Raw genomic sequence first — 25827 nt, 5'->3', positions numbered from 1 at the left:
AATGATACCCTAGCATTTCCCGGGGATGAAAGTTTAATACCAGTGTTCTCTCCTAGGGATGCTGTATGGCAATAAGTTATGGACCACCAGAATCATGGTAGAACTTGAGATAAGGACTTACCACAGGGCAATGGAAAAGCATATGGTATGTGCAAAAATGTTTGTGGCAGCCCTTTACGTAATGGCAAGAAACTGAAAACTGAATGGATGTCCATCAGTTGGAAAATGGCTGAATAAGTTATGGCATATAAATGTAATGGAATATTATTGTTCTATAAGAAACAATCAGGAGGATGATTTAGAGAGACCTAAAGAGATTTACATGAACTAATGCTAAGTGAAATGAGCAGAATCAGAAGATCATTGTACATGGCAAGAGCAATATTATACAATGATCAATTCTGATGAACGTGACTCTTTCTAACAATGAGATGACTGATGCCAATTCCAACGATCTTGTGACAAAGAGAGTCATCTACACCCAGAGAGAAGACTGTGGGAACTGAATGTGGATCACAATTTAACATTCTCACTCTTTTTGTTGTTGTTCGCTTTCATTTTGTTTTCTTACTCATTTGCTTTCCTTTTTGATCTGATTTCTCTTGTACCTCAAGAGAATTATATAAATATGTTTACACATATTGGATTTAACATATTTTAACATGTATAACATATATTGGATTGCTTGCCACCTGGGGAGGGGATGGGGAAAAGAAAGGGAAAATCTGAAACACAAGGCTATGCAAGGGTCAATATTGAAAAATTATCTGTGCATATATTTAGAAAATTAAAAAAAAAACTTTTAAAAAGAAAGAGAGAGAGAAGCATGTGGTAGACTTCAGCAAACTACAACATGGCATAGTGAAGAGGGCTTGGAGTCCAGGAAGCTCTAGATTCAGACCTTGCTAAGAGACACTTACCAGTGAGATGGCCAGATACAAATCACTTAACCTCCTCAGGCCTCAATATCCTCTTCTGTAAAAAGAAGGGATTCAGTGTCATCTGAGTTCCCTTACAACTCAGCCTATAATCTTAAGACTAACTGCAGAAGAGTAATTACATAGGAGAAAAAGCATCTGAGAAAGCATCAAAGAAAAACAGGTTAAAAAAAAGAAAAAATGTTGGCTGAGCCACTTTCTAAAGTCAGAAACAGCTTATGGAGACCCTTTCTGTTCCTTTGGTATGTAGGCAATCTTAAAATAATTCAAGGAAGGCCCCCAGCATGTTGGATGAACTACTTGTGGGGAATTTATGTGAGGGCATGGATGAGAATCCCACGGATGGGTAGCCCTAGGCGAGTTGCTAAGCTATGCCACTGGAGGAAATTTATTTTATTTTATTTTATTTTTTTATTAAATCTTTTTATTTTCAAACATGTGCATAGTTTTCAATATTCATCCTTACGAAACTTTGTATTCCAATTTTTTTCCTCCCTTCCTCTTACCCTATCCCTTAGATGGCAAGCAATCCAATGCATGTTAAACATGTGTGATTTTTCTATACATAATTCCATAATTATGCTGCACAAGAAAAATCTGATCAAAAAGGGAAAAAAAACTTGAAACAAAACAACAATAAAAAGTGAAAATACTATGTTATGATCCACATTCAGTCCCCACAGTCCTCTCTCTAGATGCAGATGGCTCTCTTCATCACCAGACCATTGGAACTGGCCTAAATCACCTCACTGTTGAAAAGAGCCATGTCCATCAGAATTGATCACTGTATAATCTTGCTGTTGCTGTGTATAATATTCTCCTGGTCCTACTCACTTCATTCAACATCAGTTCATGTAAGTTTCTCCAGGCCTCTCTGAAATCATCCTCTTGATCATTTCTTATAGAATAGTAATATTCTATAACATTCATATACCATAACTTAGCCATTCTCCAATTGATGGGTATCCACTCAGTTTCCAGTTTCTTGTCGCTTCGAAAGGACTGCAATAAACATTTCTACACACAGAGGTCCTTTTCCCTTTTTATGATCTCTTTGGGATATAGGCTCAGTAGAAACACTGCTGGATCAAAGGGTACGTATAGTTTGATAGCTCTTAGCTCTGGGAACCTCAGTTTCTTCATTCGTTAAATAAGGATAAAAATGCCTGTAGTAACCATCTTACAAGATAATTGTAAGGCTCTAATGAGATCCTACCTATGTGTTTTGCATGCTTCAAAATATTATGTAAATGTTATAAAATATCCTTAGATATTGCATTCAGTTCTTCCTTTCACATGTGGCTTTCTCCAGTACCTCTAAATATCTGTGACTTTCTCAGAGTGGGCACTCCCTCTAGCAATAGAGTGTGTGGCCTTCCAAGGTGATTCAAATTTCCTACAGTTCCAAATAGCTCGCCAGAATGGTTGGATCAGTTCATAATTCCACCAACAATATATTAGTGTCCCAATTTTCCCACATCCCCTCCAACACTCATCATTATCTTTCCCTGTCATTTAGCCAATCTGAGAGGTATATAGTGGTATCTCAGAGTTGTCTTAACTTTCTCTGCTCAATAATAGTTTAGAGCATTTTTATATGACTATAAATGGTTTTAATTTCTTCATCTGAAAATTGTCTATTCACATCCTTTGATCATTTATCAGTTGAATTGAATTCTTATAAATTTCAATCAATTCTCTACATATTTTAGAAATAAGGTCTTTATCAGAACCCTTGGATATAAATTTTCCCCCAGTTTATCACTTCATTTTTAATTTTGTCTGCATTGGTTTTATCTGTACAAAAACTTTTTAACTTAATATAATCAAAGTTATCCATTTTGCATTCCATGATAGACTCTTCTTTGGCCACAAATTCCTTCTTTCTCCACAGCTCTGAGAGGTAGACTATTCTTTGCTCTTCTAATTTGCTTATAGTATCACTCTTTCTCTTTAAATCTTGAACCCATTTTGATCTTAGTATAGGGTGTTAGGTGTAGGTCAATGCCTAATTTGTGCTATACTAATTTCCAATTTTCCCAGCAATTTTTGTCAAATAGTAATTTCTTATCCCAGAAACTGGAATCTTGGAGTTTATCAAACACTAGATTACTATACTCATTGACTATTGTGTCTTGTGAATGCAACCTATTCCACTGATCAACTACTCTATTTCTTAGCTAGTACAAAATAATTTTGATGACCGCTGCTCTATATTATAATTTTAGGTCTGGTACAACTAGGTCATCTTCATTGGAGGGAATTTCTAAGATCAGAGAACCATTGGCTTATTGGCAAGGGTAATAATTGCAGCATCTGCTTCATAGGATTGTGAAGCAGAGATTATTTGCTGGTTATTTCTCACTCATTTCAGTTTCCAAGGAAACCCTTCATTCTTCAAACTTAAACATTATTCACATGTGAACAAGAGTCACTTCTGCCATTCTATTGCTCCATTAGTCAATCTTGGGCAATAAAGAATCTACTCTTCTCAGGGAGAAATGGCCTTCTTCAGCCACCCTCAGCAGAGGATGAGTTGTTTACCCACTTGCACTGGGGCAGATAAATAGAAAAATGGATGGAGCACTGTGTCTGGAATCAGAAAAACATAAATTCAAATCTAGCTTCGGACACTAACTGTGATTGTGGACAAATTGCTTAATATCTGGGAAACTCAGTTTCTTCATTTGTTAAATGGGGATAAAAATGCCTGTAGTAACCATCTTACAAGGTAGTTATAAGGCTCTAATGAGATCCTACCCATGTGTTTTGCATGCTATGTAAATATGTAAAGTACTATGTAAACATTACAAATTATCCTTAGTCATTGCATTCAGTTCTCCCTTTCACATGTGGCTTTCTCTAGTACTTCTAAATATCTGTAACTTCCTTAGAGTGGGCACTCACTCCAGCAATATATAGTGTGGCCTTCCTAGGTGATTCAAATTTCCTACAATTCTCCAGGACTCAGTGTCTTCCTGTAAGATAAAGCATTTGGACTAGATGATTTTTGAGGCCCCTTCAAGCTCTGAAGGCTAGAACTTTTACACCTTAGTAGAAGGTTTTTCATAATGATCCCTCAAGCTCTCACAGTATCAATCAGGGTCACTGTAAGCTAACATACTGTGGAGCAGATCTGGAGCATTTTGACTTAGCTTTGCACCTGGAAAGATGGATCTGGGACCCAGCTGTGGGCCATTTGAATGAGGAGAAACCAGAGTTTTCAGATCTTGGTGGTCAGACAATTCTGAGGCCCCAGAGAATTTCTTTGATAACTTTTAATCTCCAGGCTAGTGGCTTTTACATTCCTGAGGAAGTATTGCTTTCACCTGGGATTTTTGGATTTTTTTTTAATTAATGCAATTGTTTGTCTAAATCCTTGTGCTCTAAATGATCTATTTACAGGACAAGTAGAGGACAAATATGGAACGAGGACCAGGATAAATCTCCACACCACACTGAGGAATGAGATGAGAGAAAGACTTGATTTGAGAATTGTGTGACTAGGATGAGATATTGGAACTGACCTTCGAAAGCTTCACAAGGAAAGGAAGATGTCAGATCGTGTCCTCTGTTCTCAACCCAACAGGAAGTTCTTGAGTACCACTGCCTGGACAAACACAAGAAAGACAGTTTGCCAGCCATTAGAATAACACAACTTCCCACACGCGTCCCCTAAACCCCGACCAGGACCAAATCTGGAGTCAAGACAGAGCATGTTCACAAAAGGAATAAAAAAAATCGAACTTTATTCCCTGTACCCCTAAAGGAACCTTTAACTTAATAGTCCTTGACAACAAAGCAGTGTTAGCATAGGATGACTTGGAAATAAATTCTCCCCAGCTGGTGGAAAATGTGTTTGCTTAAGCCCAGGCCCCGAAGCAGCAAAAGGATCCAGTTACTTTCAGGGTTTATGGCAAAATGGAGAGTTAGGAAAAAAAATGACAAAATTGAGAGGTGACTGAATGGCCCCTTTCTTTCTATTGAAGGAGAATACAAAAACAAAAAAATCCCATCAGAGATAGTCTTAAAAATGGAGCAATACTAATATGATATAGTGGAAAGAACAAAGATACAGTGTCAGAGGACCTGGTTTCAAATCCTGACTCTCACTTATGACCTATGCAACTTGACTTCTTCTCATTTTCCTCACCTGTAAAATGTGGAAGTCAAATTATTTGATTTTTAAGAAATCTTTCAGACCTAAAGGTCACAAAATCACAGAATCTAAGAGTTTCCAGGAGAAGGGAAGCAAGAGAGAAAGAACCTCCAAGCCATGACTAAAGGAGTGATCACTATGTTATATATGATAAGAAATTATCTTGCCTTCCCTGGAAAATCCCTAAAAATAGGGATACCCTCATGGTTCTGGGCAGCTCACTCCATTTTGGGATGAATGTGGGGGGAGGTCACAAAATTATTTGATTTATTTGTCTATTTTATCTATTACATGCCTGGGGTCAAGTAAAAATTTCTCTGACAAAAAGGGGTCGAGAGTAGAAAAAGTTTAAGAAGCCCTACTCTATATGACAGCCCTTCAGACACTCAAAAACAGCTCCAGGGTCCCTCTCAACTCCTCCACCCTCTCTTTTCCAGGGTGAACATTCACAGTTACTTCAATATCATGGGCTCAAGGTACTATCTCAACACCCTTTCTCAGGATGCTCTCCAGTTTATCAATCTCTCTTAAAAAATGACTAGAGTTTAAGAATGCCTTAAAGTACCAAGCTGTCTCAATTGATGCAATGTGTTTGCACCTACTAGATATAGGATGAAAATGTTTATTTCAAAGAAAAATTGTAACATCTTCTCTTAATTATATTTAAAATATATTTGCACAGATAGGGAAAAAATCCTATTGATTTGCCAGATCCCTCTGGGATTAAACCATGTTCCCCACAATTAAAGGCAATACTCTAGAGGAGATTGAATAAGAGCAGAAAACAGTGAGACTATTACCTCCCTATTCCTGGAAGCTCTAACTCTCAATATAACCTAAATTCCCATGAGATTTTTAAGCTGTTGCCTTGGGCTCAGCTTGCAGTCCCCCCAAAAAACCAGATCATTTTCAGGAAAACTGCAATTTCTTCATGCTTCTCTGTTAAGTTATTGACTTAGTTGTATTTCTAGCTAGCCAAGTTTAAGACTTTTGAATTTCATCATGTGAAACCCAGCCTAACTTTGCAGTCTGTTAACATCTTTTTTTTTTTGCATCCTATCACTTATTGTTAGCTGCCCTTCCTTTAAATGACCTAGCTGAGGAATAAATCAGAAGAAACAATCCTCTATAAACTGGAGAATGATGAGGGAATCAGATTATGACCATGTGTGGTTTTAGCCCAAAAATATGAAGTCAAATCCAACTCCAATTAGCCCAATTATAGTCTAGACAGAGTTGTTAGGAGCTTAGAAGTGAACATCTTAGAAACAGGAATGAATCAAGAACAGGATGGATTATCTTGGTACAAAGCTGGAAGTCTTCCCTACTTCAAAGCCCCTTTTAGATTTCCTTTCATAGATTGAGTTGAATTTAATAGAGTGAGCCTAAGCAATGGTTGAATTATTAGAGAAAAACCTTGTGGGACCATTAAGCTTAACAAGATGTATCTAGGATATAGCTCATATAGAGCAGATATTGAGGCAGCAGGGACTTCAAGGACATGATTTCAGAGATGCTGCTGAATGACATTCTAGTCTCATGAATCTACTCCCCCTGAAATGGACCCTATCATGGATGAGATCCATTATACTGATGTTCTATATCTTCAAGAGACTTTTATTAGCAGCACATGTATGGAGGAGAAATGGCATATCAAGCCATTATCAATAATGGACACCTTAGCATGAATTAGTTTATGTTTTGTTTTGCTTTTTCAGAATATCAGGAGCTAAGGAATTAAGCTAGAGGGCACCTAAATTTCAATGGGAGTAAGGTAAGAATGAAAAAGTCTGGAGTGAAGGGCTCTGCCTATGGAAAACAGACTAGGATTTAGCTGATCAGTTAACCAAGAAGTATTTCTTAAGGTTTCTTACATACTAGGCCCCGGGGTAAATCCCAAGGATACAAAGAAAAGGCAAAAGTACAAGATGAACAACCCCTCACATACTGTGAGATCCGATCAGCCTTGAGACTCACACTTCATTAGTACTCTCTCTATATCTGACAGAAGGGCAGAACCATAAGGGCCAAAGGGAGGAGGGGAAACTAAGCCACATCTTAATTTCCTACCAGAATTCATTCGTTTTGGACTTCTCACCATGGCAAAGGTAGCCAAAGGTATCTAGTTTTTCAGACTCCATTTTTATATTGTCTTTTCTATTAGATTGTAAGCTCCTTGAGGACAGAGATTCTTTTTCATCTTTATATCCTCAGTGCTTATCACAATGCTTGGTACTTAGTGAATGTTTATTGGTTGGCAAACACCATATTGGGGCACTCTATAGGACAAAAACTTGGGTAAGGGAGGAAGTAGAACAGAGCCAGGTAAGAAAGTTGCCGGACAAACTTTATAAATTTCAGTTTGGTTAAAGATCTAAATAACTGAATTTACATATGTCTGCTATGTATTTAGATCTATCTATAGATAAAGTGCTTACTATGTACCAGACTCTCCTCTAAATGCCTGGGGATGCAAATAGATGCAAACAAGACAGTCCATGTTCTCCTTGAGAACGATAAACTGGAAAGAGGGGGGCAGCTTGAAAAGCAAAGTTTGAGGGTATCTATGGGAAATGGGGTAAAGAGATTGTAGAGACTGTTGGAAGCTGAGTTCTCAGAAAGACAAGACTAAAAGGCCACCTAACAAAAGTAGGATATCCATATGGGATTCTAAGTTACAGGTGGGATAGATGGCAAAGAGACTGTGAAAAGGATGCTTATTCATCTCCTCAGGGCTGTGCCCCACATTTTCTCCAGAGTCAATGAAGGAGACCTCAGTCCTTTTATGATGCTTCCGTGTCACACTGGGGAGATTACTGTGGGTTTCTATGGCAGAGACGCATAAGCCAGTGTGGCCGTTTCTAACAAGCTGGAAAGAATTCTAGTTCGGGACTGAGGTTGGACTGTCGTCCAAAAATCAGTCTTGCTAGTTTCAGAGGCTTACTAGCAAGTTTGCCATAGGGTGATATATTTTTCTGTCATCGGGATTAAAGAAGTCTATCAGAAAGTAAAGGTTTTCTGAGGGGAGAGGAAAAGAAAGGAAAAGTAGCTCCTTCCAAAGCTGCTTCCAGACATACAGATGTCTACTATTTCACAGCTTTATTTAAGAGAATCAGGAATTGGCTTTTGGCTAATGTTTGGTAAAGTGAGTATTTCTAGACTGGCCTGGAGTAAGCTGACATTTTTGATAATGAAGCAACAAAGTTGGTCAGGGATATGACTAGAGAGTGATTTACTGGGAGAATGACCTCTATGAATGTGAAAATGAGGAGTCATACCATACTAAGGTAAATAAATAGCTCAAGCATCAGCAAGAGAGAGGACAGGATGGAGAATGGAACAGAGATGATAGGTTATGGCACAAAGGTGTCACTGAGATGTAAAGGGAGGGGTCAGTGATCTCTGATTAAAATCTGGATCCTTGAAGTAAGCCAAATGAAGTATGTCCCTGTGTACGTGTGACCAGCTGTTCACGGACCATGTGGGATCATAGAAACGTATCAATCCCACCCTCTTCCAAACCGTGCTGCACCTGGATGACTGGGGGTCAGCTACTCCCAATGGTCCCATATTTTAGTAAATGGGGAGCAAAGATTTGTCAGAGTTTGGAGCGAGTTCATCTAGAACATTTCTCCCCTTGACCCTGAGAGGTTTTAGGGAAGGATTCAGTTCCAAACAGCCCCATGGTGCCACACTCCAAAGAGTCCGCCCTTTAGCTGAGCAAGTTACAAAACTCCCTATTTTCTCCCATTGTCTCAGACTGTGCCTGGAAGAAATTTACAGGAATTTCTTCCATATGTACATTCCACATGCGTTCTCTTGCCAGCAAACAGACCCACAGACCCAGGCCATCTTTCCAAAGAATATTTGTCTATTTCTACCTAGATGACGCCCACCCCCTCCCTTTGCCCACACGATCTTTTATTTTTCCTTTTCCAAATACTTTAATTGTTGGTAGTGGTTTTGGAAACTTACTTATGAATTCAAAAGAAATCCCAGAAGGATATAAAAATGTAAAGAGACAGGCTGTATGTAGCACCCCAAAAGAAACCACCTATGAAAAACCAAGAAATCATCTGGATTTAGGAAAAAAAAATGAGTTGACAAACAGTATTCAATTATGAGAGTCTCAAATGACAAAAAAAAAAAAAAAAATTCACCATTTAATTTGTGAATTAACAATAGCCTTGGATAAACTGAAATTTTCCTTTGAGGGAAAGAAATCTTTGTCACAATGCAGGAATTGGTTAACATTTCTTAGCTGTCAATTCACTAGGTTAACAGTTGCATACAAGTCACTCCATTCTGTTTATACAAATCTAAAATTCAGAAGCCTAAACACAGAATCCCCAAGTGTTTTCTCTCTCTCTCTCTCTCTCTCTCTCTCTCTCTCTCTCTCTCTCTCTCTCTCTCTCTCTCCTCTCTCTCTCTCTCTCTCTATCTCTTTCTCTCTCTTTAATGTTTCCCCTTCTCTTTGCCTTCTCTTTCTTTCTCTGTCTCTGCCTGTCTCTCTGTGTGTTTCTCTTTCTTTCTCTTTGTCTCTGTCTCCATCTCTTTCTGTCTGTTGCTTCTTCTTTGTCTTCCTTTCTTTTCTTTTCTTTTTCTTCTTCTCTTTCCCTCCCTTCCCCTCTGTCTCTTTCTCCTATCGGTCTTCCTGTTTCTATCTCAGTCTCTGTCTTTTTTCCTTCACTCCCTCACTCTCTCCTCCTTTCTCTTCTTCCACCCCCAAGGTGGGGAGGAAGATGGGATCAATAAATCAATATAGATGAGAGATCATCAGGGTTCCCTAGTTCTAATCCTATTCCACCTCAAACTAGATATTAACTGAAATTTTGTTAAAAAGTGATTCTTCAGCCCTAGTCACCAAACCTCCACTTAAAGATTATATACCAAAATTTATACTTCTGAGGACACCATGAACTCAATCCCTTTATTTACAAATGAGGGAGCTAAGGCTTAGAGAGATCAGGGTAATTTACTTCAAATCCCCTGACAAGCAACAGAGCCAAAATCTGAGACCAGGTCCTCTGCCTCCAAAACAGCACCAGTTCAGTATATCACACTGCTCTCCCAAGACTTCCTGTTTCATTATGTTTTTATTTATATCATATCATTTTATATATCATTTTATATTTTAATATTTGTTTACATATATAATTTATAGTTATAAATCTATGTATATATATATATATATGTTATTTTGTATCCTTCCCATCTACTCAGTAGAATGTTAAGTACCTAGAGAACAAAGACTGAGCTACTTTGTAACCCTTGTATCCACTAAATTGAGAAAAGTACCTTGAAGACCTCAAAGCATGTTGAATGAATGATGACACAAAGAATCTGCCTTGTCAGTTTCTTTACTTGTAAAATAAAGAGAATGACCGAGGAGACTTCAAGAAATATCTACAAAATCCTAAGAATCGATTATTTTAACTAAAAAATACTCTGAAAAAGCCCATCTATCTAAGTGTGAGGGATGACATGATGAACTCTGAGCTTTGGTTGCTCATTTCCATGAGACAGTCTGGGGTGGCAGAGAGAGGGAATGTGGGCTTATCTCCTGACTCTACTTACTAGCTTTATTAAGAAAATCATGTAATCTTATTGAGCCTCAGTTTCCCCTTCTGTAAAATGGTTATAATCATAGCATCTACTTCATTTACCTGGGTAGTTATATTGCTCAGTGGATAGGGTGTTAGAAGACTGAGACTCAGATGCTTATTAGCTGTGTAGCCCTTGGCAAATCACTTAATCCTGTTTGCCTCAGTTTTTCTCATCTGTAAAAATGATTTGGAGAAGGAAATAGCAAACCATTCCAGTATCTTTGCCAAGAAAATCTCAAATGGGATCATAAAGAGCTGGATACAACTGAAAATGACTGAACAACAGCACTAGATTGTTGTGAGATTCAAATGAGACAATGTATGTAAATTATTTTGCATATTAGAGCAGGAAGTCCTCTGCTGCTATTTGGGGGACAGATGAGAAAAAGGAGAGCCGACTTCCATAGCAGATGTCACTCATATCCTAATAATATATGAAAAGCATTGGGTCATAATAATGGGGTACCAGACATTATTAGGAAGCCCTGACTCCCAAATCAAATCTTGCCTCATTCCCTCTTGCTAGCTGTGCGATCTTGGCCAAGTCTCCTAAAATCTATGCTTCAGTTTCCCCCTTTGTAAAACAAAAATGTTGGACTCAGTGGACTCTAAAAATCTTTTACAACAACTCTGAGTCTCTGATGCTGTGAGAACTTCCCAAACACCAATGAAGGTGTGGCTGGAAGAAAGGATGATGGGAAGGCCAGCAATGTATAAGCAGGATGTTGAGAGTGGGGAAAGTGAGGGGAGGGTATCAAGACCTCTTGGTATCAGGAACTTCCACTGGCACCCAGTGCATGTGCTGATTATAACAAATAGTATTAGAGAATTGCCTGGTAGGCCTAAGTATAGATGCATTGCTCATGGTCAGGCAGCAAATATGAAACACAAAAACACTTTTGAATTCAGGTCTTAATGACTCACAGGTCAGCCTTAATCTCTTCCACCAAGCGGCTTTTCATATGCTGTGTCCATTCTTCTACATGCTGCCCTTCAATGCCTTCTGCACTAGTCCCTTAAACATGGAGGAAACCCACCTAAGAAAACCTGTCACTTGTGCCTTTAATGACTTCCCAGCTCGAGATCAGACAAAGGGGGAACCCAAGCCTAGAGCAGGAGAATGGGAAGAAGGGGAATAAAGAAGGGGAGAATCAGGCAGAGGATTTTAAGAGTCATTATTGTATTCCTATAAATTCATAAAAGGAAAACCAGAGCATTTCAGATTTTTTACTTTAGGCTTTTTCAGGTTCTTAGACCATCCCTCCATTCATTTTTGAAATTTGTCTACTTTCGCCCTAGATCATTTTAAATGTACAGCGTAGAAACTAGCTATTGAATGCCTGTGATAGACTGCTTCTGTAGATAGTGAGTTCCTTGTAGCCTAAAGGTATTTAAGCAGAGATTGGGTAGCCAACTCAGACTGTACTAATTTGCTTCTAATTATAACTGATTTATGGAGTCAATTCTCTTCCATTGAAAAAGGAATAAGAAAACTTGATCTCTTTCTCTTCATTCAATCAAGTTCATATCTTATACACCTTTTTGCATTTGGGGGGGAGGAGGATAGTGATACTATAACCACCAAAGCACAAATGTTGTGAAAAGGCAGAAATACAGATGGTACATATAGGCAGAAGGAAAGAGGTGGTATTTGACTTGGATTCAAATCCTGACACTCACTCAATGTGTGTGACTTTGGGCAAATCCCCTTCTTTGAGCTTCAATATTCTCATCTGGAAGATGTGCATTTTCCATACTTATATTATCTAATTCACTTTGTAGGTTGAAAATTGGTATTTTTTTTCTGTTTTACAAGGGGAATTTCAATTCTTGGAAGAGGAGAGGTGATTTATCCAGAAATTACTATGAAAAAAAATCAATGAAACTTTTAAAGTTGTAAAACTATGATTTATATATTTATTTATAACATATCATAAATAATAAAACATATATAGTATGATATTATGTATAATAAATAAATTATATAAATATATTTATTATATTTAGAGGCTAGGACTTTTTCTGTCTCCCCTCAGTTCCTCCATCCAGTCAGCCACTGACAGTCAGGGCATCCAATAGGCATTCTCTCCTCAAACCCAAGTAAATCTTTGATTCATGGTGCCCAGAAGACAGGAGGGAGGACTAAGGGATTTTCAGAGGAGCAGAAGGATGAAAGAACACCAGAGTGGTTTCCCAAGAACATCTGGATTGCATCCAGAATTTTAAACTGCAATGATGAAGAGGAAAGAATCCTGACTCAGAAGTCAGGAGGCCCAAATTCCGGTTCAGAGTCTGACTCTCACAAAAGTAACCTAGTTTCTCTGTTCCTTAATTTTCTTTAGTTATGGCATGGGGACAATAATACCTTCCTTACTTAACATCTCTGGGTCATTATGACAGCTCAACAAAATGTCCTTGTGAGAATCTGAAAAGCATAAAGCTCTGAAGAAATGCTAGGAATCATAATTATAAGTACCTGCCAGATCACTAAAGCTCTCCCCTTGGGAATGACTTCTTGAGAAAAAAGTCTATTCATCTCAAGCAGACTTTTGTCTTCTGTCAAAAAGTGATCCCAAAACATTATTCCCAGATACAGAACAGCACAGCAGAAAACTTCTACCGGTAATCCCTGGAGAGCTAACTAGAAAGTGGACTCTAGAGAGCCCTGAGATGAATGCCCATAGAATATCCACTTGTCTTTAGAGAGAATGGTAGGATCTAGAGGGTGAGGATGGCAGTGGTCCTCACAACAATCTTGTGAGGTAGCCACTATTATTATTATTACCCCTCCATTTCACAAATGAAAAGACTGAGGTAAGTGATTTACCCAGGGTCCAAGGGTTAGCAAACAGCAAAGTCAGGTCCTCTGCCTCCAAGGTACTGATCCATCCACTATACCACATGACTCTCCTTTCCTTTTGGTTTGACCCTTCCTATGCATTTAGATTCCAACTTCTCTAATATTCTTTTACACATTCAATTCTCCTTCTCCATTTCCCCAGAATATGTAATTTCTTCATGGGTATGAGGCTATGTAATTTTTCTTTCTTTCTCCAGAATCTGTAACCATAACTCCACTCAGCAGTCAATTTCCTTATGCTAAAATAAGGGGGTAGACTAATTAATGGAGAGTAAGCAACATAGGCTAAATTGGACCCCAGCCCCACCCACCCTCCAACGCCCAATCTAGCCCTCGTCCCCCTACTCCACTCTCCCTAAACTCCAGGCCACTGCTAAACCAAACACAAGAGGAGCTTGTTCCAACGGATTTGCTGGGAATGATTTTCTGGACCCTCAAAAGAAGAGGTCACAGTCATCTCCATAAAAACAAGTCATCCGGCCAACAACACTCCCACTGATCACTTTTTAGACTCATTCCAGAAGTCAAGCAATATGCATGGCTGGTTTTTCCTCGTGAATGGAAACAAAATTTCCGTCCCTGGCGCCTCCATCTATCACACCAGTAATCAGATCAGAGCCACCACTGAAGCCCATCAATCAAAGCCAGCCCTCCCTATACTTCCCCTACAAGGTGGTGAGAAATTAATTTGGTCAGTTAGATCTGAAAGTAAAGAGATGCATCTGTTGTTGGATTCTCAGCAAATCCCATCTGTCAGAACCAACAATCTCGTCAACTGCAGCTATTAGCGGTTACCTTTTCAATTTCTCTGTGAGCCCCAGAATCTGAGTATTTTTCATTAGGCAGTTGAGAAAAGTTCCCAAGAAAACTGTGGTGATGGGAGATAATAGGCGACAGTCATTGCTGCATGACTTAGCAGTGAAGATTAAATTCTAGTAAGCTGTTGGCTTAGAATGTGTCGATTAAACACATTCAGAGAAGTCATTCTGGCCATGCTAAGGCTGGACAGTTAACTCATGCCCTTTTGTAACTTCAGGGGCCACCATCCTCTCTGCCAAGGACTTCCCCATACAATGATCAATTCTCATCTGTCTATGTGCCATGTGATATTGCAGACAAGGGGAAAGACAGGAGGATAAAAGACTAGAGGGCTGTCCATTTGCCTAAAAGATCAATGTTTCTTTTTGAAGATCTAAGGATGCCTTAAGGATGTCAATCCTGAGTTAAAATCTTGTCACTTGCTGAGTGACCCTAGAGAACATGTCAATAAACCTTTCTCTGTCTTGTTTTCCATTCAAGTAAAATAAGTATATTAGATTTAATATTCTTTAAAGTCTCTTCTAGGTCTAAATCTATGATTCTATGATCCTATATCCAACAAGAAAGTATCCAACTTCCTCGTTTTAATTCGAAAAAAACTGAGGTGCACAGGAGCATATCAATCAAGATTCAAGGTGAAAGCAAAAAGTCAGACAGAAGACTTAGGTCCAAAGTCCTAGACTCAGGTATTTTTTTCCCCAAAGAAACAAGATCTTGGAAACAGCACTGAGCAACTACAGGCCACTCACCTGCATCTTCACTGATTCTCTATTTCTACCATTTTTATTTTTAAAATGGTAGACCAAAAGAAAGAAGGCGGTTCAAGCACTTCCCAGCAGCCAAGGCCAGAACAATGGTTTGGAAAAATCTTTATGAGAAGTCAGGCAATGCATATTTGCAGTAGGTTTAGTTAGTTCAATTCTGTGAATTTTCTCCAGCACAGGGACCAGAATTCTGGAAAGAAGATGGATATTTGTGGCTAGAGCTGAGGACCTTGCCCTTCCTAAAAGGGATGTCGGACAAAGGCCCAGTTATTTCTACATTAGTTTCTCATTGCACAGATCAGGCCCTCCAATCTCCTGAGCAGTCCCTTAAAAATTCGTCAGTTAAGGTCTTCAGGCTCCTTGTGATTGAATACACTTCTCCTGTGGTAGCTTTTCTGTCAGAAAAGGCTAATACCCTGCCATACACTGAATGCAGAAATAACCAGAAAATGAGGGTCCAAGGAAAATAGAAAGATGGTGATTCCCTATTTTCCAGGACTCGATTCTCAACCCTTCCTCTCCTTTCAACTCAACACCAGGAGTGACACTTATCTAAGATTCTATTTCCAGGTCACCTGTTAATTTCTCATGTATCTTGGATAGGTTGCTTGGCTGCCTGTAAAACATGATAGGGATGGAGCTCTGATTCTACCCCTAAAGGGAAGCTCCCCCTGCTAAACCTAGCTATCTCCTCATTTGTGCTGCAAAACTATCAGCCCTCTCTTTCCCACCCTCCTAATACTCACAAAAACCATCTCTGGTTTAGATAAGTTAGCTTCTGGCTCATCTTGCCAAGAATAATACTTCTGTGTGCCAATTCCCAAACATTTCCATACAATTTGAGACTAATCTGGTATAAATGTGCCTCGAGTCAAGACATATTACAAAGAACAAGTCAAGAAGGTGCTAGAAAGAATGGAAAAACGCCCAATATCCTCACCAGCAGCTTCCCCAATTCCTCTTTGTGTACTATTCCCCTAACACTTTACTGTAGACTATAAAAACTTTTCAGAGCAGGGATTGTCTGGTTGCTTATCTTTAGATCATCAGTGCTTGGTGCAGGGCCTGACACATAGTAGACACATAGTAGGCATTTACTGTCTAGTGTAACTTTTTAAAGTAATCTGGGTGAGCACCTTCACTGTTGTCTGAGAAAGTTGCCTAGAGCAGGACTTCTTAAATTTTTTTCCAATCACAACCCCTTTTCATCTGAGAAATTTTTATGTGACCCTGGGTACATAGATAGACAAAATAAATATACAAATCAAACATTTACTGATAATAAATCACAATTTTATGATAATCACAAGACATCAAATGGTATCATGACTCACAATTCAAAAAGTTGGGGACTAGAACACCAAGGGATCAAATTATTTGTCCAGAGTGTCACAGACAGTATATGGCCATGATAGGGTTTGAGATTAGGTCCAAATTCTCTATATACTACTGCCACTTTCCACAACATAAAAGCAAAGATAAAAAATAGGCTAGAAGACTGAGAGCTGAAAGAGCTAGAAGAAACCTTGGAGGTTACTTACTTCAACCTCCCTCCCCTCTTGTTCTCTCAGGGAGGAAATCTATGACTAGAAATGTTAGAGGACACCAATACATTGTTGGTGGAACTGTAAATGGATCCAATCATTCTGAAGAGCAATTTGGAACTATGCTCAAAGAGTTATCAAACTGTGCATACCCTTTGATCCAACAGTGTTACTGTTTATATTTGTATACTGTTTATATATATATATATATATATATATATATACAGCTTATATATACTGTTTATAAACCTATATATATATAGGTTTATATCCCAAAGAGATCTTAAAGGAGGGAAAGGGACCAGTATGTGCCAAAATGTTTGTGACAGCCCTTTTTGTAGTGGCTAAAAACTGGAAATTGAATGGATGCCCATCAATTGGAGAATGGCTGAATAAATTATGGTACATGAATGCTATAGAATACTATTTTTCTGTAAGAAATTGACCAGCAGCATGATTTCAGAAAGGCCTGGAGAGACTTACACAAACTGATGCTGAGTGAAATGAGCAGAACCAGGAGATCATTATTCACTTCAACAACAATACTATATGATGATCAATTCTGATGGACATGGCTCTCTTCAACAATGAGAGGATTCAAACCAGATCCACTTGTTTAATGATGAAGAGAGCCATCTACATCCAGAGAGAGAATCATAGGAGCAGAGTGTGGAACACAACATAGCATTCTCACTCTCTCTATTGTTATTTGTTTGCATTTTGTTTTCTTTCTCAGTTTTTCTTTTTCTTCCTTCTTGATCTGATTTTTCTCGTGCAACCAGATAACTATATAAATATGTATACACATATTGGATCTAATATGTATTTCAACACATTTTACATATATTAGACTACCTGCCAGCTAGGGGAGGAAGTGGGGGGAAGAAGGGTAAAATTGCAACTAAAGGTTATTCAAGGGCTAATGTTGGAAAAATTACCCATGCATATGTTTTGTAAATAAAAAGCTTTAATAATTTTTTTTTAAAAAAAGAGAGAAATGTTAGAAGACTTTCAAATCAGAACAGAAGCAAAGGCAGAATTTGAACTCACATCTTCTGACTTAAGTTCTGGCATTATTCTGCTGCACTGAGATAATAATCATTCAACATTTCATACTTGTACAAGTGAATCCACATACATTCTCTCATTTAATTGTCCCTCATCAATCTATACAAGAGATAGAATATAAGATATCTTCATTTTTAAGATGAAAAAACAGAGGCCAGCATGATCTATTGCAAAGATGGCAAAAATTGGCATCAGGAAGAGTTGGGTCTGAAGTCTGCTTATGAAACTTATTAACTGTGTGACAATGGGCAAGTCATTCAATCTCCCTGTGCCTCAATTTCCTCATCTGAAAAATGGGCACATTATTAGCACCTGCTTCAGAGGGATCAAATGAAATAATTTTATTATGATTTCCAGAAAATCATCATCCTTCAATATCACATAAATTCTGAAACCCATGTCGGCTCTGTACCCTTTGCCAATGGAACCTCTTACTCCCTTTGATTGTAAGGTTGACATCAGAGAACTCCTCCCAGAGCCTTCATTTAAGGAAGAAGAGCAAGATGGCATTCTTCTAGAGAGTATCTGATAAATACTCTCCCTCCCACTCCTTATTAAATGTTGTCTTCACCCTTTGGATTGTAAGCTTCTTGAGGGCAGGGGCCACTTTTGCCTTTCTTTGTCTCCCCAGTGCTGAGCACAGTGACTGGCGCAGAGTAGGAGATTAATTCATGTTCACTGACATGTACATAAAGCATGTTTCAAACCTCAAAGTTCTATGTAATTATACTTGAGACTATAACCCCAACATCACAAAGCTATTCATACCCTCTGGCTCAAAGATACCACTACTAGGTTTACACCTCAAAGAGATCAAAGAAAGAAGAAAAAAAATGTCTATATATGTATACATATACACTGAAGTTTAGAAGGTCATTCATTTGTTGTAGCAAAGAACTGAAAACTAAGGGGAAGGATAAGGAAGAGATACCCATCAGTTAGGGATGCCTACACAAATTATAATTTATGAATATAATGAAATACAATTGCATAATTGGTGGTACAGTGGACAGAACATCAGGTCTTGAGTCAGGAAGATCTGAGTTCAAATTGAGCCTCAGAAAGGGACCTGTATGTGCACGAATGTTTGTGGCAGCCCTTTTTGTAGTGGCTAGAAACTGGAAACTGAATGGATGTCCATCAGTTGGAGAATGGCTGAATAAATTGTGGTATATGAATATTATTGGTGGAGTTGTGAACGAATCCAAGCATTTTGGAGAGTAGTTTGGAACTATGCTCAATGAATAAATGCTCAATGAATAAACTGTGGTATATGAATATTATGGAATATTACTGTTCTGTAAGAAATGACCAACAGGATGATTTCAGAAAGGCCTGGAGAGACTTACACGAACTGATGCTGAGTGAAACGAGCAGAACCAGGGGATCATTATATACTTCAACAACAATACTATATGATGACCAGTTCTGATGGACCAGGCCATCCTCAGCAACGAGATCAACCAAATCATTTCCAATGGAGCAGTAATGAACTGAACCAGCTACGCCCAGAGAAAGAACTCTGGGAGATGACTAAAAACCATTACATTGATTCCCAATCCCTATATTTATGCACACCTGCATTTTTGATTTCCTTCACAAGCTAATTGTACAATATTTCAGAGTCTGATTCTTTTTGTACAGCAAAATAACATTTTGGTCATGTATACTTATTGTGTATCTAATTTATATTTTAATGTATTTAACATCTACTGGTCATCTTGCCATCTAGGGGAGGGGTGGGGGAGTAAGAGGTGAAAAATTGAAACAAGAGGTTTGGCAATTGTTAATGCTGTAAAGTTACCCATGCATATATCCTGTAAATAAAAGGCTATTAAATAAAAAAAAAAAATAAAAAAATAAAAAATAAAAAAACAAATTGAGCCTCAGACATTAGCTTTGTGACCCTGAGCAAGTCACTTAACTCTGCTTGCTTCAGTTTCCTCATCTGTAAAATGAGAAGGAAATGTCAAACCATTCAATTATCTCTTCCAAATGGGGTCACAAAGAGTCAAATATGCTGAAACAAAGGAACAACAATATCAATGCACCATAAGAAATAATAAGAGGAACAGTTTCAAAGAAACTTAGGAAAACTTATGTGAACTGAAGCTGAGTAGAGTAAGCAGAATCAAAAGAACAATTTACGCCAATAATAACATTAAAAAAAAAAATTTAAAGACCAAGATCTCTTATTAATGCAATGGCCAAGCACTTCTCCAGAGGACCAATACAAAAGCATGTTACCTGGATCCTGATGGATAGGTGAGATTTCAATTATTTTGTGATTATCTGTTACAAAGTTTGTACTTTTTAATGGGGGGGGGAGCTTAGAGAAGAAAAAAATGAAAAGGGTAACAAACATTTTTAAATGCAAAGGACAAAACAAAAAGAAGTTCAGAAGGAAACACAAACAAAAAAGAAAGCTTTGAAAAAGTTATGTGTTAAATCTATTATATGGTTTTTTAAAAAAGCAAACTGTATATAATAGAGATTCAAGGTTTCCCATATGTTCTATTTTATATATGGGAATTTTTTGGGGGGAGGAGGAGAAGGAATGATCACAAATTCATAATAAAAATGATTAATTTTTTAAAAGAACTATCTGAATGTTAGCCATTATTATTAAAGTAATGTGAGCTCACATCGCATGGCCCCTAAATCAGGGCTCTTTTCCCTGGATTATTATGGTGCCATAGCTAGACTCTTTGGGAGGAAGAATGGGACTAAAATTTCATCTCAAGAGCATGTAGTGGGATTTATGGGGCAAAACCTAGGAAAATAATGTATCCTCTATCAATCCAAGGAATTACTATCATGAGAGGAAATGGAGATAAAGGCTCTTTCAATCCCATAAGAGTCAATTGGATGTTTTCCCAAACTCCAGAGAACTAAGGGATTTCTATAGAGACACTGCCCATTATTGGGGGGAAAAGCTCCCATCTTTCCTCCAAACCCCTGCCAAAAGAGGAATTTGGAAGCACCCTTGCAGTGCTGGTATTTGAAACTTCTCAAAAGTTAAAACATTTTATAAATAATTCACTAATCCTATGTAGAAAGCACCAAATTCTCCTGAGCAGAGCTAAAGCTCTTAGGATCATAAGATTTTGAGCTGGAAGGAAGATTTGCGTTCATTCCGAATTTATTACAAGTTTCCACATGGCCTTTTCAAGGTGGCCGATGCAGAAAAAGTCAGAAAGTTATTGCCTGAATTCTACATCTCCCCAAAGACCCTGCCAAGGGTCCACCAAAGATTGAGGCTGAGCTAAGATTCAAAGAAATAAATCTGATTTAAAATAAAAAAAAAATTTTTTAAAGGCCATTTCACAGAGCAAGAATACCAGGTTTGAAGTCAGAAGATTTGAGTTCAAAAGTGAGATTGGCTATTTCCTATGTGTCCTAGAACAATTCATTCCATTGCTAACTATAGCAATGAGACAAAAAAAAAAAATGATTAAGAGAATCACCTTAAGCAATATATATATGTATATATATATATATATATATATATATAATTAAGGTTTTTTTTCTTTTTGCAGGTGATGTGATGGTTTTTTGAGAAAATCCTAAAGATTCAAATGAAAGTTAATTGAAAATTATAATACTTCTGTGCAGAACAGCTAAGTGGTACAATGGATTGAAAACTGGGTTTGCAATCAGGAAATTCATCTTTCTGAATTCAAATCTGACCTCAACCACACTTACCAACTGTGTGATCCTGGGGAAGTCATCTAATCCTGTCTGTCTCAGTTTCCTTATCTGTAAAATGAACTGGAGAAAGAAATGACAGACCACTCTAGTATCTTTGCCAAGAAAAACCCCAAGTGGGATCCAGAAGAGTTGTACATGACTGAAATGACTCAACAACAAAAATAATACTTCTGTAATATAATAGGATCTAAAAATAAGTCCACAAGTATTCTTTTATATTATTGGTAAGTCATTTTTACTTGTCTGGGCTTCACTTTCCTTGCCTGAAAAATGGATTGGGGAGAGAATTGGAGTGAATCATTTCTACAGCCCATCACAGTACTAAGTCAGTAATCAAGGCCAGACTATTGAGCTGTCTGAGTTATCATATTTATAAAGGGCTGGCAAAATGCCCCTACATCTAAAATATCGCTTTCATCAACCTGCTATGGTGTTGGAATTCTACCACTAAAGATTCATTCCTCTGAGTTAAACCTTTTCCATCTGTAGGAATCATTAAAAATGCAAAATCTTCTAGAAAAGCAAAATATTACGTAACTACAGGTCTATTAGAGCTTTGGTTTAAAGCAAATTGTTAGAAGAGCAGCTGAGTGGCACAGGAGATATAAATTATGAGGCTTAGAATCAGGAAGACTCATCTTCACAAGTTCAAATCTGACCTCAGACACTTACTTCCTAGGCATATGACCCTGCACAAGTCACTTAATCCTGTTTGTTTCAATTTCTTCATCTATGCCAAACCATTCCAGTAAAGAAAAAAACAAAAGGGATGATGGAAAGTTGGACATGACTGAAATTACTTAATAACAACAAAATTTAGACTGATTTTCAATAGGATAATTCAAAGTAAGCCATAAGATGACTGTTTTAATTGAAGAAATGATCTGAGTATGATGTACAGCTCAGGATGGCCTCAGTGGATGACACTATAAGAGATATTGAGAAGCCAAGGAAAGTACTGGACTTGAAGTCAGAATGATCTTATCACTTCCACTAAAATCCTTGCTCTGCAAATTATCACATAACCCTAGAGGGAGAAAGGGAAGAGTCCTAAAGATCATGTAGTCCCAACTCCTTAGAAAATTGAGGCTCAGAGAAGTTAAGCCAATTACACCAAAATCCTATAGGTAATAAACATCAGAAGTGGAATTTGAATTTGATTCAAGTTCTTTTGATTGCATAATCAGTGTTCTTCCCATTGTATCACACTGCCTTAGGCTTAGGCAAATCATGTTATTTCTTTGGGTTCTTTTCTGTAAAAGGAGAGGAACTGGAGCAGATGATCTCTATGGTTCAAGCCAGCTCTAAAATCCTTATTCTAAGCACATAGCAACTAGAAAAGGCAGCTGAAGAGGAGGCAGAAAGGGAAGGTTGGAAAGTGATAAAGATCAATGATCCATGTGTCTTCCAGGTCCCAACCGAGGGCTGATTGGAGAGTGTCCAAAGAATAAAACTCTACAAAGATTAATATCCCCATCCAGAACTCTGCACACTACCCCCGCCTTGCCTCATTCTGTTCTGCTAATGGAGTACAAGTGTCAATTTTCATGCCCCATACACATAGTTTTAAAATAAGGTCTGGAGTAGAATTCATTATATTTCAGCTGATATTAAAAAAAAAAAAAGGAGGGATAGCATCATAATCTGAGGCAAAGTCAAAGCTAAAATAGATTTAATTAAAACAGATAAACATGCATCACCAATATTATTCAATTTTGTTTTAGAAATGCTAGCAATAGCAATATGAGAAGAAAAAGAAATTGAAGGAATCTGAATGAGAAATGAGTTAATAAACTCTCTCTTTTTGCGGATATGATACTATATTTGGAAAATTTTAAAGATTCAACTAAAATATTAGTTTAAACAATAATTTTAGCAAAGTAGTAGGATATAAAATAAATCCACATAATTTATCAGCATTTTTATATATCACCAAAAAAACAACAAGAAGAAATAGCAAGAGATACGCCATTTAAAATAATTGTAAACAGTATAAAATAACTGAGAATATACTGCCAAAACAGACCCAGGAACTACACGAACACAATTATATACCTTCTTTATACAAATAAAATCAAATTTCAAAAGTTGGAGAAATATTGTTCAGAGGTAGGCAAAGTCAAAATAACAAAAATGACAATTTTATTTGACTAATCTATTTAACTAATCTATCTGACTATTTAATTAATCTATTTGACTAATTAAATCACTAACAAACTATTTTACTGAGTTAGAAAAAAAATCATCATGAAATTCATTGGGAAGAACAAAAGGTTAAAAAGAATTTCAAAGAAACTAAAGGAAAAAAAAAATATATATATATATAAAAGAAGAAAGTTCAATAGTTCTTGCAAATGGCATCTTAGGGCTTTGAAAACACTGTAACCTATTTTAACAAGTAGTCAGCCAATATTATGCTTAGAAGCTCTTGTGTACCTCTTGGCATGTATCTACATGCCAAGTACAGACTTTTTAAAAAGTCCAGTAGTTCCAATAATAAGCTGGTTGGGTAGGGCCTACTGGACAGACAGAGAACTCTTTCCTCCCACCCCAACTGCCCCAAGCCCTGACTGCCCAGAGTCTATCCTTGGGTACCACTCTGGGCCCAAACCCTTTCCACTTAGATCTCATTAGGATCTGTTCTTGAAAATGTACCCTAAGAACTACCAAGCCTTGCCATACATCCTGTCTCTGAACCTTCCTATATGTGTTAACTCCTTCAAATAGAAGGTGAAGCCTATGAACACAGTGACTGCAATGCTTTGCACACAGCAAATGCTTAATAAAAGTTCTTTCATGATTTACATGAACTGATGCTGAATGAAATGAGAGGAACCAAAAGAACACTGCATAACAAGATTATTTAAGGATCAACTGTGATGGACTTGGATCTCTGAATAATGACACGATTCAAGGCAATTCCAATAGACCTGTTAAAGAGACATCTGCGTCCATGGAGAGTACTATGAAGGCTTCAATGAAAACACTATGGCAAAACATAGCATTTTCACTTTGTTGTTTGTTTGATTGCTTTTGTTTTTTTTTTCTTGATCATGTTTTTTCCCCTTTTGATATTGTTTTTGGCACAACATGACAAATATGTAGATATGTTTAGAAGAATTGGACATTTTTGACATATATGAGATTGCTTGCTGCTTTGGGGAGTGGGGACAAGAGAGGGAAAAAATTGGAACACAAGGTTTTGCAAAGGTAATTATTGAAAAATATCTTTGTATGTATTTTAAAAAATGCTATTAAAACTAAAAAAAAAAATTCTTTCATTTTAGTGGGATGTTTTATCTGTGAAGGAAAAAGGGAAGATAATGCAGAAAGAGAAAGTGTAATCTAAGGGGGAAAATCTGGAATAGGTGATGAGCTTTCTTCCAGACATCTTTAGGGAAGAAAATGTTAAACTTCTGTTCTCTGATAAGAATCCAACAGAAAAGATTGCCTGGTACATTAATAGTTTCTATAGCTGCCTCTCTGGAGACCAAGCAGCTCAGACTGGAGCTTATGGACCCATAACATTGCCCAACCCCTTGAAAAGTCACTCCCATGTAATCCATCAACCACAATATTCAAGGGGCATATGTTTATCTAACCTTGGCATGTAGATTTCAGACAAATCAAAGATCCAGTCAACCATGATATGTGAGGGCTAGGCTCAATCTAAAAAATGTCATCATAAAATTCCTGACCTAATGACTTTAGAATTCACCTGAGGAATAGGAGAGAATTGCTCACAGGTCCCTTCCCCAATGGAAGAGAGAATAGGTGTGTGCGTGTGTCTGTGTGTCTGTGTGTCTGTATGTGTGTGTGTTTGTACACACTGCCTCTCAAAGGAGTTATCAGAAATTCAGCCTTCTTACAGTAGAATTCCAGGGAGGGACCCTAATCTACCAATTCAGTCTCCATGTTGCCCATAGACTGTTTGTTTGGAGGGGGGACAGCTTATGATCTTAGTGGAGTCAAAGTCAAATAAAAATTGATCCCTGAAGATTACATATTGGCTTAGAAAACCTCAAAATTTCTTTTAGTAGTACTCCAATTAATTTTTATTTTTTTTTATTATAGCATTTTATTTACAAAACATATGCATGGGTAATTTTTCAACATGGACTCTTGCAAAATCTTCTGTTCCAACTTTTCCCTTCTTTCCTCCCATCCCCTCCCCTAAATGGCAGGTAGTACAATACATGTTAAATATGTTAAAGTATATGTTAAATCCAATATATGTATACATATTTATAAAGTTATCTTGCTATACAAGAAAAATCATATCTAGAAAGAAAGAAAAAAATCTGAGAAGGAAAACAAGAATGTAAGCAAACAATAATAGAAAGAGTGGAAATGCTATG

General features: G+C 37.5%; 1 protein-coding gene across 2 annotated transcripts in view; it reads right to left on the bottom strand.

Annotated features, from left to right (window-relative positions):
* The window catches only part of FBLN2 (fibulin 2), a 206034-nt gene that overhangs the window by 156355 nt on the left and 23852 nt on the right, over positions 1 to 25827 (bottom strand). For both annotated transcript variants that reach the window (XM_031956699.1, XM_031956704.1), the window contains one exon: positions 4466 to 4548. The gene's annotated coding sequence lies outside the window, so the exon portion shown is untranslated. The remainder of the gene's footprint in view (positions 1 to 4465; positions 4549 to 25827) is intronic.

Source organism: Sarcophilus harrisii, chromosome 1, assembly GCF_902635505.1.
Source record: "Sarcophilus harrisii chromosome 1, mSarHar1.11, whole genome shotgun sequence".
NCBI classification, from domain to species: domain Eukaryota; kingdom Metazoa; phylum Chordata; class Mammalia; order Dasyuromorphia; family Dasyuridae; genus Sarcophilus; species Sarcophilus harrisii.
The sequence above is the reverse complement of the archived record's forward strand: the minus strand, read 5'-3'. Positions and strand labels throughout refer to the sequence as shown.